Source organism: Microtus ochrogaster, linkage group LG9 (genome assembly GCF_000317375.1).
Source record: "Microtus ochrogaster isolate Prairie Vole_2 linkage group LG9, MicOch1.0, whole genome shotgun sequence".
Lineage (NCBI taxonomy): Eukaryota > Metazoa > Chordata > Mammalia > Rodentia > Cricetidae > Microtus > Microtus ochrogaster.
In genome coordinates this window covers 18155957-18168812 of record NC_022034.1, presented here as the reverse complement: position 1 = coordinate 18168812, position 12856 = coordinate 18155957, and the positions used below count along the sequence as shown (strand labels likewise).

Sequence of the window (12856 nt, the reverse complement as noted above, 5' to 3'; positions counted from 1 at the left end):
GAGGAGGAGGAGGAGGAGGAGGAGAAGAAGAAGAAGAAGAAGAAGAAGAAGAAGAAGAAGAAGAAGAAGAAGAAGAAGAAGAAGAAGAAGAAGGTGGTGAAGAAGAAGGAGAAGAAGAAGAAGAAGAAGAAGAAGAAGAAGAAGAAGAAGAAGAAGAAGAAGAAGAAGAAGAAGGAGCAGCACACAGTACAAGGAGTGAGAAAAAAAGACCCATCACCATCACTTTGGATAATCAATCAGAGGTATAGTGGCAGCATTCAAGATGTAGTGCACCAGTCCTAAGCTTCTCCTTACTCAGAAAAAAATGAAGGGAAATAAACCTATATTAACTAAGACGTTTGGTCACAGTAATTTCTTTCTTACTGATTCAGGCTCTGTATATCCACTGTCATACTGACTCTTCTCTCCTTTCCCCCAAAATAACAAGTCCTTCCTCCTTTAGGTTTCTTTGTTCATACTTTCTTTTAAATCACAGTAATAGACACATTTAACACAGGAGAGTGCAAGCATTGGTGTAAAGAATCAAAAGAGAACTATTGAACAGGAAGAGAAAAATTGGAGTTTCACATGTTCTCATCATTACCAAAATACCAGAAAAACAGGTCCAAATCAAACTTCTGTCCTTTTTGTTAGATTTCATCCATAAAATTCAAACAGCAATGGAGTTAAACCCCCATCTCTTACGTGTTTTGGCTAAAAACTTTCTTATAAGACTATGTATGCAGGTACTTGTACACACATTGGCAAATACCATATGGGCATGCATGCACACATGCACACACAAACACACACTAATCCAAGGTTGTCTATTTAAATCATTTTTTAGTTTAATGTATTTCAAGGTAAATTAAAACTACTAACATGCATTTTATGGGATTATAAAGAGATTTAGAAAAAATATTACACGTAGTTTTATAATATAGATTGAGGATTAACCAATGACTTATTTACACTATATTCCACATAATTTTGTTATAGTAATTTCAATGTCCCTGTAATACTAAATATGGCCATTTAGAACAATACTATGCAAGTTAGTTCAGGTTTAAGTTCTCTAAAAATCTTCCCTAAGGAAACACCCAGTATTGCCCCTATTATATAGGAATGAATGAATAGAATGAATCTTTATTTCACAGAGGTTCAAATAATTGGGCAGAGTTTAATGATGTGTGTAGCATGAGGGCCGGCTTGTTGGGGTTTATGTCCCACCCAGTCCCCCAGCTGTTTAGTCCCAGAGAAAATCACACAAAGAGTCTGCATTAATTATAAACTGACTGGCCCATTAGCTCAGGCTTCGCATTAGGTCTTATAACTTGTATCAACCCATCATTCCTATATATGTTAAGCACATGGCTCGGTACCTTTTCTCAGCAGGGCAGGTCACATCTTGCTTCTTCCATGATCTATGCAGGACTGGGAGGAATGGGCTTCCTCCTTCCCAGAATTCTCCTGTTCTCATCACCCCACCTCTACTTCCCATCTGATTGACCTGCCTATACTTCCTGCCTGGCCAATCAGCATTTATTCAAAACATGATTGACAGAATACAGACAATTCTCCTGCACCACTTCCCCCTCTTTTTTTTACACAAAGGAAAATATCCATAGTCCATTGGGGGGGGGGATGTGGGCGTAGTATTCCAGGCTACTTCCAGCTGGTTGGGGGTACTGATAATCTTATGGGGACCTAAAGAAAATTTAGAGTTATGATCAAGTCCTGAGTGGAGTATCCTGTGAGGATTGATCATCTCAGGCAGCATCCTGAGTCTGTTCTGGATGTAAAACTCAGACATCTGGGCCATCTACTTCTACTGGAGATTTCTTAGGTGGTCTTCCTTAATCAAACCTGATTTTTCTTAACTCAGAATGAATCCACAGCCTCTCATTTCCTGTGGAAACAAAAGCAAAATCTCTTCTCCAAAGTAACATATCTTTTGACTTCAATTTTGAAGTCAAGTTATCTTCAAAATACCTATCTTGGATTAATTCAGCAGCATTTATAAGCAAATATCTTTTAGCAGCTGTTACTCCATCCTCAGCATTCATACAATTCAAAGAGAGCACAGTAACATATAGTATCAAGATTCTCTGTGTATTTTTCATCTCTATGTGGCTTTACTTTAACATCTGTTTCTTTTATGTTTACCTTTTGGCTTTTTGAGACAGGGTTTCTGTGTATCTTTGTCCTGGAACTCACTCTGTAGACCAGGCTGTCCTTGAACTCACAGAGATCTGCCTGTCTCTGCCTCCCCAGTGCTGGGATTAAAGGTTTGTGTTTCTCCACCATAAAGCAACATTTTATATTATATCATGAAATATAATACATTTTATTCATTAAAAAAGCTACATTTCCCTTGTCCATAAAAACAGCTGTCAAATTCACATTTAATTGGAAAACAGCTGGTTTCAGCGACTGGGAAGTTAGATTAAGAATCACTTTGCCAGTTCTGAAAACTAGTACAAAATTATTAGGTTATCTGCTGACTAGGTTGAATTTTTTTCCAGATATACAAAGAATAGGTTATAATTACTGATTGTTGTTCACATTCATTTCTGTCTATAAAATCTTATTGGAAAATTTCTACTGTGAGACCCACTAGTATTTAATAAACTGGCGATATTATCCTAATGAAAAGTAATGAATGAATTATTTTGAACACTCCAAATATTTTGCTTCTGGAATAGAGAATATTGCCTTACTGTTTTTACATCCTGAATGTCTCCAGAAACATAACAAGGGAATGAGGAAAAAACAGACAGATACATGATAGGTGATCTCGGCTCTCTGATGGAGAAACTGTATCACCAGGAAAGCTCAGTCTTTTTGTATATAGCTGAACAGAGAGGCCAGGTTATTGTACACAAATAAACGGAGTCAGGGTTGATAGATACAGCTGAACAAAGACATGCTTGGCTCCTATCACTAGAAGCAGTCTCTGTAGCAGAGCAGTGTTCAGGCCTGCAACATCTGTACACACTATCAACATTCACTTATGTACCAGAGGAAGCTTTGTCACCTTCCAAACTTCACATACTGGAGAGGGAGATGCTTTGCTTTTTCCCATGGTTCTGAGGCTATGGACATATACCCACTTAAATGACACATACCCAGCCACTCAAGCCTTCACACATTAAGAGCTGCTTTTGCCTGATGACTGCATCTGTTAGAATTTGTCTAAAGAGGGAGCCGCTGATTACCGTCCAGCCATGGCCAAGTCCAAGAAGTACACCACACACAACCAGTCCCAGAAATGGCACAGAAATGGCATCAAGAAACCCGGGTCACAAAGATATAAATCTCTCAAGGGGGTCGACCCCAAGTTCCTGAGGAACATGAGCTTTGCCAAGAAGCACAACAAGAAAGGCCTGAAGAAGACGCAGGCAAATAATGCAAAGGCCATAAGTGCGGAGGCCATCAAGGCCCTGGTGAAGCCCCAGGTGGTGAAGCCCAAGGTGCCAAAGGGCCCCAGCTGCAAACTCACCCATCTCACTTTCATCGCTCATCCCAAGCTTGGGAAGCGGATTAGAAGCTACATGGCCAGGGGTCGTAAACTCCAAAAAACAAAGCCCAAGGTTCAAGCCAAGGCAGAGACCTCAGCTGCAGCTCAGGCTCCCAAAGGTGTCCAGGCACCTGTGAAGGCCCCATAAAGAAGATCTCAGTCTGCCAATGTGAAGACAGATGGACTGGTGTGAATATCTATACAGTATTTGCAGATGTTCAGGACCTTATACTGTTTTTACAAATAAACTTGAGGCAAGTTCTGTTTTAAAAAAAAAAAGAATTTGTCTAAAGCAATCTACATTGTACTGTCATAACATGTTGTTCGTTGCATCATGATTCATGGAACATCTAACATTATTGACACCATATCAGTATATAATGGACACTCATCAGTAATTGAACACAAGCTTTAATATAGTTATTAGGCTTTGAAAAAAGAAAGGATTTGAGGCTAAAAACAATTTTTAATACAGTCTATTAAAAGCTCAAGTACTACCAACACAATCATCTTTATATGAAAGCTTATACAGATACCAATACTCTGTCCCAATAAATTTACACAAATTTTGTGTATTTTTTTTGAATGTGGATGGTTACCATTAAACTTTGTTTCAAATTGTTACAAGAAACTGACCTGAGATTACTCAAACACAGCTTATACTATAGATTGTATTTAATTGGCTACAGCTTAGAGAGGCAATTCTTTCCAGCCAGCTGAGAATACATTCAGGTATTCTATCCTTAAAAGCCTTTAGAGCAGATGGGTGGTGGGGGCCCACACCTTTATTCTCAGCACTCAGGAGGCAGAGGCAGGCATATTTCTCTGAGATCAAGGCCAGTCTGGCCTACAAAGTGAGTAAGGTCAACAAAGTGAGTTCCAGGGCAGGCACCAAAGCTACAGAGAAACTCTGTCTCACAAAATCGGAAACACACACACACACACATACACACCAGAAAAGAAAGAAAGAAGAAAAAATAAAGGATTTTATAATGGCAAACACCACATCCTGTTATCTTACTCTGCAGCTACAATGGGAGATTTGGTACAATCAACTATTTTAACAGATGCTGAGAAAAGCAGTTAGTTGGAAGAGAGTTACCTAATAGGCAGTTTAACAGAAGTCGAGATAAATTATCTGGGTCATCTTGACCTCAGGTTCCAAGAAGAGAGGTGGGTAATTTTCCATCAAGGACATCAAATTCTAGTCAAACTTAAAGAGGCCTCAGAAAGAATAGGTGAGAGAACCTATGCACTGCCTTGCCCTGAGTGGTCCACCTAATGATGACAGTGAGGTAGTCAGCCATGGGGACTAGGTAAACAAAGGTTGATACCAATTATCTGACCTACATCTCCTTTTCTCCCTTTCTTTGTTTTTTTTTCCTGAACATGGCAAGGTTTATCTTAATTACCTTAATTTATGGTTGGCATAAAAACAGCAAGTGATTCTCCCAAAGTCATGCAAAGTCCTCACTGCTTCATAAAAAAAAAAAAAAAAAAAAAAAAGTTGAGCCCCCTTAAGTTCTAAAGCACTACCTTTCTGGAGGAGTCAGCTTGGCTCTCCAGCATGGAAACAGAATTCTCCAAATGACCTTGGTCTAACTCTGTCTGGGAACTGAGTCTTCTAAAGTTTTGGTATCCAACAACCAAGGCTGAGGTGCCTATGGCAGGTCTACCAGTTTATTCCCACTACTAGGATCAGGAGAGAGCTAGGGCCCATTTGACTACTATTAACAATGAGTCAAGGCCAATTATCAGCTCTGCCCTCTTCATTGCAGACATATGCCTATGGGTAGGAGCATAGACCAGTATACATAGAGTAGTGGTATGAATTTCTAATGAGTTGGAGGAGCCACATTTAGTCAAACCAATTAGTACAAGACAAGCAAGCTAGTTAGATTCAGAGGCTAAAATAATATATATGGTCCTCTAGGCTAGCACTGGTTCTTTGGGCATTGGCACAAACTTTATTATAAAGAAGCAAGATTATAATTTGAGAACATGATACAGATACCTTGTCCTTGAAAAAACAACTCACCACTGGCAGAGCATACATAAATTTTAAATCCCAAAGGCCTTTTTCTAGCCAATCCCCATCCCTCCTCAGATCCCTACTGTTTCATTCCTTGAAGGGACATAAAAGAACAGAGGTCCACCTGAAAGGCAGCATTTAGTGATTCACCCAACGACATTAGACACACTAAGTTCAGTGACTTCCAGTGACCTCTAAATATCGAACACAAGCTAGCCAGATTACAACTGCTTCCCAGTCACTAACATGCCCCAGATCACCTTGACAGTCAATAAATGTTCCCTAAGTGCCATTTCCTAGTTTCCACATAACATGAAATAACTCCCAACACAAGGGTCCAAATAATACATAATATACCCCATCATGGAAGCAGAATTTATGTTTTCTCTTTCTTCTTCTTCTTCTTCTTCTTCTTCTTCTTCTTCTTCTTCTTCTTCTTCTTCTTCTTCTTCTTCTTCTCCTTCTCCTTCTCCTTCTTCTTCCGTCTTCCTCTTCCTTCTTCTCTTCCTCCTCCTCCTCCTCGTTCTTCTTTCTTCTTGTTTTTTTTTTTGTTTTTTTTTTTAAGACAGGGTCATTGGGTCACTGGCCTAGAACTCATTATGTAACAAAGGTTGCCTCTGATATCCTGGTCACCCATCCTCTTCCCAATGCAGGGACTACAGATGTGTGCCACCAAGCCTGGCTTGGAAGCATCATTGAAACAAGCTTCTAGAAACTACTTTTGCCATTCAGACTTGGTGACTGGTTATAGTAACAACACAATTCTCACTTCAACGGCAATATGAAGTTTATTCTAAAGCCAAGATGTGTTACCATGTCCTGGGAGCACAGATTCAGGCAATCCAAAGACCATATGCCAATGCAAAATAGTTTGATGAAATCTTTCTAGTAAGAGTATAAAACAAAGTCATAAATCAGAGTACTTTTATAGTATGTTGGTGAAAGCAGCAGAATGGTATAGAGGGTGTTTTACCAACATGCCTAACAACACAAGTTTGATGCCTGGGACACATATGGCAGAAGAGAACTACCTATAACCTATACATGCACATGTTCCCAAACACATATGATCATACAAAACACACACACAAATATATAGAAACCCACTCTCAGAAAATAAGAGACGGCTTTAGGAAGAGACTAGAAATGGTCATCTGATTTCCATGCCCATTTTCATGCGGGTGCAGTCAAACAAATAGGTACACATACATACACACCAAAACAAATACCACCATAAAACTAACATTGGTGGGACAATGAGATAGGAGCATTATAATAAAGTAGGGAAATCTCTATTATGGGCCTCAGATGCTCTCCAGTGACCTTTGCCTCTCAGTTATTAGAAACCATTGGGCTGTTCAGGTGAAACACAGGAAAAAAAAAAGGAATGAATACTGAATACCTATCGAAGGAACATATACAGCTAAAGATGATTAGACTCCATACCTGAAACACACAAACTCTCTACAATCAATAGTACTTTCCAGTTCATCAGCCTCAAAGAATCTTTAACATAGGTGCAGGTTTTAGTTTCTGAAAACTTCAGTTGTAGGCCTATAATCCCAGCACTCCAGAGTGGGATCACAGACACATTTCAGGCCAAATTGCTTTGCAAACAGTTGCAGGTTAGTCAGGATTACATAGGGACATCCTTTCAAAGGAGAGACAGGAAAGAAAAAGGAAAGGAGAGAGAAGGAGGGGAAAAACACTTGCTGCTTTAGCAGAGGTCGAAGGTTCAGCACTCACATGAGGCTCACAGCCTCATGTAACTCTAATCCTAGGGTATCTATCAGATTCCCTCTTCGGGGCTTCTCTGGGCACTATGAACACAGTTGGTGTACCAATATATAAGCAATCAAACACTCTTATAAAAATAAACCTTAAAAATGAAACACTCGAAAAATAACAAAACACACACATACACACACACCAGCTTTTACTGAGAAGCATTGTGTATGTCTTCATCACTTTGGTTCTGACTTCCACTCTACTCTAATTACTAACCTATCTCATCCCCAGCCGAGCCTCCAGGTAAGTGATCCTCCAACCCCTGCCTCCAGAATGCTAAGATTACAGGACAGTCCTGACTTCCTTGCTCATATTATACCTCCTTCCGCTCTTCAACTGGACCTTGGGAGCTCAGTTCAGTGCTCTGATGTGGCTCTCTGTCTCTATCTCTGTCTGACGATGGGATCTCTATTTGGATGCATACCTTCCTAAACCTGGATGTATGGGGGAGGGGGAGGACCTTGGACTTCTCACAGGGCAGGGTACCTCGCCCCTCTCAGGACTGGAGGGGGAGGATGGAGGGTGTGGGGGGAGCTGGAGAGAAGTGGAAGGAGGGGAGTAAATGGAAATTTTGATTGGTATTATTTATAAAGTAATAATTTAAAAAAAGGATTACAAGTCAGTCATGTACCACCACAACCTGCAGGGCATAACTCTTAATTTCTAAACCTAAGCCTCAAGTCAGTATACCAAAGACAGACATTGGCTTACTAGGGCAATTTAAGGCTTCTTCTGGCTAATGTAACCAATGTATGAACTCTCAGCCTTTGTTTTTCTTTTTTTTTCCTCTTAAAAAAAAAATGAGGTGGAGCTCAGTTGGAGAAAGTGGATCACTGGGAAATAGAGAAAAAAATTTTAAAGCTTTATTCTTACAATTCCATTTTTTTCTCAATTTGCATATGGGTGGTTTTTTGCCTGTCTGTGTGTCTGTTCATCACAAGCACAAGCATGCAGTACCCAGGAGGCCAGAAGGGAGCAATGGATCCCTTGGAACTGTAGCTCCTGCCAGTTCAAAGTCACCGCTGAGTGTGGGTGCTGAGAACCCAGCCCTACTGAGCCATTTCTAGGCTCCCTCTGCTTTTCATCATCATCAATCTCAACAATAGGCATACTAGTTGAGGCTGGCTCTTGCCTGTTTGGGTGCAAAAACTTAAGCTTCTGCCCTAAATCTACATTGTGTTTTTTTTTTAATTTTTTTATCTTATTTTTTTAAATTTATTTATTTATTTATTAAAGATGTCTGCCTCCTCCTCGCCACCGCCTCCCATTTCTCTCCCCCTCCCCCGATCAAGCCCCCTCCCTCATCAGCCCAAAGAGCAATCAGAGTTCCCTGACCTGTGGGAAGTCCAAGGACCACCCACCTCCATCCAGGTCTAGTAAGGTGAGCATCCCAACTTCCTAGGCTCCCACAAAGGCAGTATGTGCAGTAGGATCAAAAACAACATTGCCATTGTTCTTGAGTTCTCAGTAGTCCTCATTGTCTGCTATGTTCAGCGAGTCCGGTTTTATCCCAGGCTTTTTCACTTTTCTGCCTAACTAATCCTTATTACATCTACAGGTCCCAGGCACAAGCCAAACTACTGACCCAGCCACGCATCCGCAGAGGACTCCAGTAGTTATGGAAATAAATTAGGATTAGTTTTTAAAAATCATTTTTTCTGTTTTCAGCTCCAGTTCCATATAGAAAATACAATACAGGGAAGGGAACTTATCAGAATACTTGGTCACAGGTGCCACTAAACATACTTACCCATATTTACTTTCTTTCATTGACTTCTTTCTTTTCAGTAGAAGGAATCTATAGCTTATACTGTTTAGGCTGACATGGATGACGGATACTGTGTCCCCAGTTTGCACGTAAATAAACTCATTCTCCCATTTTTACTTACCGCTTGGACTTTTTCTCCCCTCTCAGGCCCGTGTTTGGCTCGGAGTCAGGGCTCCAGTTACGACCTTCTCAAACATTACCGCACCAGAAATTGCGCCTTCACAAGCACCGGTCCCAGGCTCCAGCGCTGCCCAAGCCGCCCCACCAGTCTGACTCCCAAACCAAGCACTGCCGGGGCGGGTCACAGGCCACCTAGGGAACTCCCCCAGAATCTCCGGGATCCTGCTCCCACACTCACTGAACCCTCTGCCCCGACTGTCTTCACACAACTTTTATGAACGACGGGGTGAAATCCCACAGGAGAGCACACTGGGAAGTGACAAATGAACAGAATGGAACGGGCCGTTCCCCACCTGTAGCACAAACCGGCGCGAGACCTCCCAGCGTCCTCCCAGCTCGCCGCCACTCTCCCCTAAGGCTCGCTGCACCACAACCGCACGCAGGAACAGAAGTGCACTCGCGGACACCCACACTTCCAAAGGCCGCACTCCACGCGCACGCGCAGTCCTCGCAGGGAACTCCGAAAAGACCTAAGAGGAAGTGACCACTCTAGGCTACTTCCGGTTATTTTGTTTACTGAGTCTCTCAGCCTACACTCATGCTGCTTGTGGGAAGATACACAAGCGCGCTACCACTGGTGGAGGTAAATCTCGCCTGTACTTATTATGGCTCATTTGCTGGTTTCTGTTCCTTCAGAAAGTGACATGGCCGCACCCACAATCCAGTGAATGATAGGAGGCCACCATCAAAGTGAATCAGTTCCGTACAAACAGGTTTCTCTGGGAGGAACAGGCTTCCGCCTCAGCTGCCCAGTCCCCTTTTCTTTGGCTTTCTATTTTCTGATTATTTCCCTACACCCTTTTCAGGACACTGTATCAACTCTTAAGAATGTTTATTTTGGTTTTTCAGGTGGTTAAGTGTATAAAATATATTCAATAGTGAAAATCTAAAAATTTAATGTGATTCTTTAGGTAGGAGCTACCTATAAGCTGCAGGTGTACTTCCTCCAGAAATGGCACTGGGAAGTAACTCCCTGTGTTCTTCTGTTCTTTGAAATTAGACAGGTCATTCTTGCCTCTGCAAACATCTTATGTGGACGTAATGGCCTTAGTATAGGCCGTTGCAACTACAGCCTGCCTTCTCTAATTCTTTGCAGACAACAAATGATGAATGGCTTCCTATGAAGACAGATGCTTGGTCCTGTATCCATTCCCTTTCAGCCTAGGCTTTCTGACACAACCGGCACTGGAGCTCTTATGTGTACAAGAATGAAACCAGACCTTCGACTCTTACCCAGCACAAAAGCCATCCTTAATTCAGTAAAGGCCTTCAGGTAAGAACTTCCAAGTTGAAACTGTTAGAGGGAAACACAGGGGAAACTCAAGATACTGGCATAGGTAAGGACCTCTGAAGAGAATTATGTTCCTCAGGAAATAGTAGCGATGCTCAGCCAATTCAAAGGCACTGTGCAATAAAGGGAATGACTGGTTAATTAAGTGAAGAGACAATCCACAGAATGGGGGAAACATCATTGCAAACTGTGCATCTAAATGAAGAGTCATAGATCCAGAACACTGAAAAATCAAAATAAGAAAAAATGTTGTCATCATTCTTCAGTAATTCTCTAAAATGGCAAACACAAAGAAGAAAAGGAGAGGTGCCTGCTATGTTTAAGCCTTTTAGAAAATATGGAGTCCTTCATGTGGTCAAAAACATGAGAGTCTTTGAGAAAAGTAATACTTTCGAAATCAGGAGAATGGGTGGCGTTTACAAATTAATGGCCCATAAATGTTGCCATTCAAAATACTGTTAGTGTTGTGCAATATTCTATGCATTGGAATAAGGGTAAAAGCCATCCTTAGTTTCATGTAGTGGAGACAGAGTTTCAAGTATGAATAGATTTTGTCTAATTTTCATCATGAGAACATGCTGGATAGAAGATAAAATTGTGCCAGTTTTTGGGGAAATAAAAAAAAGTAACCCCATGGACTGGTAGGATATACATATGCCCTATACTTAGGAGGCAGAGGCAAGAAGGACCAAGAGTTTTAGGCTAGTCTACATTAAATCAAGAGCTTACATCTTCCTTAAACACAGCTCATCTCTCTAAAACCACACATTTATCACAACAAAATGTAGTTTGTTTTTATTTTACTCTTTACTCTTTTTGGGGGCACCGAACTCCAAATTAATACACAGAGGTTTATTATTACTGATGAATCCCCAGATTTAGCTTGGCTTGTTTCTAGTCAGCTTTTCTCTTTTTTTTATTTTTGGGCATATTTTAATTTTATTTATCTCTTTTTTGCATACCAATCCCAGTTTGTCCTCCCTTTCCTCCTTCTGGTTGCCCCATCTTCCACCCACCCCCACCCAACTTTGGCTCCTCAGAGAGGGTAAGGCCTCCCATTGGGGGTCAACGAATGTATATCACATCACCCCCATCGAGGCACAATCAAGCCACCCCCCATGTCTGGGCTGAGATAATGCAGAAATTGATCAATTACTGATTGGAAGTGTGTTGAAGGCCTCAGAATTCTGTAAGAAACATCATGTCAATAGCAAAGGTTTATAGAAAGAGTTTTCTATTACATGGAAACAATCTAAGGAGATTATAAAGAGATGTTCTACTTGCTGTTTCTATAACCAAACACCACTACCTGCAGGGATCAACCCAAAGGATACTCAAAGAAGTGAAATTTGGCAGATAGATGTGTTCCACTTTGTAGAATTTGGAAAATTAAAATATGTACACCACACCATTGACAATTATCTGGTTTTCAGTGGGCAACTGCTTTAAGCAGAAAAGGCTGATTCAGTAATCACATATTTATTAGAAATTGTGGCCATTATTGGTATACATGCTCAAATAAAAAGGGATAATGGTCTAGCATATGTCTCCAAAAAAATGAAACAGTTTTTTGCTTATTATAATATGAAGCATATTACAGGTATACCGCACAATCCTACAGGTCAAGCGGTTGTAGAATGATCAAATTAAAGTATAAAGGATATGTTAAACAAACAGAAAGGGATGGAAAATACCCCCAGAGATTGTATAATGCTTTGTTAACCTTGAATTTTTTTAATGCTAATGAGAAAGAGACAACAGCAGCAGAGAGACACTGAATAATAGAAAAGTCTTCTGAATTAAATCATTTGGTATATTTCAAGGAAGTGTTGACTTCACAATGGAAGGCAGAAGATGTGCTACATTTGGGAAGGGGTTTTTTATCTTGTTTCAACAGGAGAAGAAAAACCATGGATACCATAAAAATTAATAAAGATTTGCTTTAAAAATAAAAGAAATATATTGAGAAAGAAAAATGACAGCTCATCCACAACAGTGACCATCATATGGGTGGTAAGGAAACCATAGAGAGTTGGGACATATAGGGTTCTACTATTGTCTTTACAGGAAAATACACATCTTCAAAATTCAAGAGACCCTGGATGTTTGGATGCTGACAGAAGGAAAAATAACTATCCAATAAGGATCAACAAGAAAAGGGAATATGACTTGTAAGGACAGGTGATCAAAACATATATATATAGAGAGAGCTGGCTTTGGGGTTGGACAATGGCTCTGTCCTTCTCTAAATCCAAGCATGTTGTTAAAATAAAAATTCAGAGTTTTGGTCTCATGTCA

At 40.6% G+C, this 12856-nt stretch overlaps 1 protein-coding gene and 1 pseudogene across 1 annotated transcript in view; both read right to left on the bottom strand.

The window, feature by feature from the left end:
- LOC101990651 (zinc finger protein 708-like) overlaps positions 1-9708 on the bottom strand; it is a 27565-nt gene extending 17857 nt beyond the window's left edge. The window contains 1 exon segment of the mRNA XM_013352363.1: positions 9561-9708. The gene's annotated coding sequence lies outside the window, so the exon portion shown is untranslated.
- The window catches only part of LOC101990363, a 27256-nt pseudogene continuing 23868 nt past the window's right edge, over positions 9469-12856 (bottom strand).